This window comes from Emiliania huxleyi, assembly GCF_000372725.1.
Source record: "Emiliania huxleyi CCMP1516 unplaced genomic scaffold EMIHUscaffold_72, whole genome shotgun sequence".
NCBI classification, from domain to species: domain Eukaryota; phylum Haptophyta; order Isochrysidales; family Noelaerhabdaceae; genus Emiliania; species Emiliania huxleyi.
Genome location: NW_005196603.1, coordinates 27,871 through 29,207, shown reverse-complemented (window position 1 = coordinate 29,207; position 1,337 = coordinate 27,871).

The following is a 1,337-nucleotide window of genomic DNA, read 5'->3' as shown; positions in this document are numbered from 1 at the left end:
AACGACTCGCTCACAGCGACTCTCACGACAGCGCTCGCTTTTTTGGGTCATCCTGTCACGCCGAGAAGAATTTTACACGAATCGAGAAGAAAATGAAAATTACGCAATGTAAGATCGATTCGTTTCTTTTCCAGCACGTGCCAGTTCGCGAAAGAAAAAGAGAACGCCGACATCGCAAGGGAAAAAGAAAGAAAGAATGAGCGCACGAACGCGCACCCCGGGGCCAGGGCTTTCTTGCCCGTAACCCGATGCCAATCATCCGGCCCGCTGGGTGCGCTTCTGAGCTCCCCGGCCCTGGATGTGCGGTTACTGACTGCACTCCAAGTGCTCCAAGTGCATGTATGTATGTATGTAGGAAGGTGAAGAACAGTCAGGCTCGGACTGGACACCAACGCGGTATGGGTGGACGCAAGACAGATGATGACGACACGCACGAGCGACACACAGACACAAACAAGCTCACGAGACACACAGCCAGCGGGCTGCCACACATCCTGAGTGGGCGTACACATCACTCAGGCCACGTCCCCCCTGTCGCCCCCCCCAGCACTCCAAGGTGCCAAGAGACAAACAACAGCACAACAACACAGACAGGCGACAGGGGCGAACGTGTGAGACTAGAGCAGGCTTGCTCCGCCTCTAGCAATCTCGTCGCCGGCCGCAAGGCACGGACGAGACCGTGTGTGGGGTCTTGTGAGGTGTCTATGGACGCCCTCCTCACAGGCTAGCGGCCAGCCGCCAGCCCTATCTCGCACTCATGGGTGACGACAGTTCATTGGATGAGTGGTTGCGAGCAGAGGCGCGTGTGCTGAATCTAGATCGCACGCCGTGGCATATGACTTGGGTAGGCGTGCGACCGCAGCGCGCCCGCCGAAGGCTCGACCGGGCGCGCGTGTCAGCCAGAAGTTTGCCAGTAGAGCGATCCTGGAAGTGCACCCCAAGGGAGGGATACCGGTAATGGGAGGACGGCACGCCGCCACCACACAGGCATTTTAAGGAGAGGAGTGTGGTGCATCGCAAGGGAGCGCGGTCCAAATTGGGTTTCACAAACATCAACTTCTCCAAATTCTGCTTTTTTCTTTTTCATGTCGCGCATGTGAGTGCTGCTCATTACTTGTGCCTCGCCAAGCGCTGCCTCGGGGGTGCCTGGTGGTGGTGGGGTGGCGCTGGGCGCGCGGCGTTGGTGCCCGGTGCGCGGTCTGTGTGTGCGCGACACGGGGAACGAACAGTCGCGCTCCCAATACGTGCATCACTTTTGTGACGGTGTTACAACTTTGATCAACCAGATCTCGATAACTACCATGTCGCCGCTCATGAGAAGTAGGCGCAATCGGGTA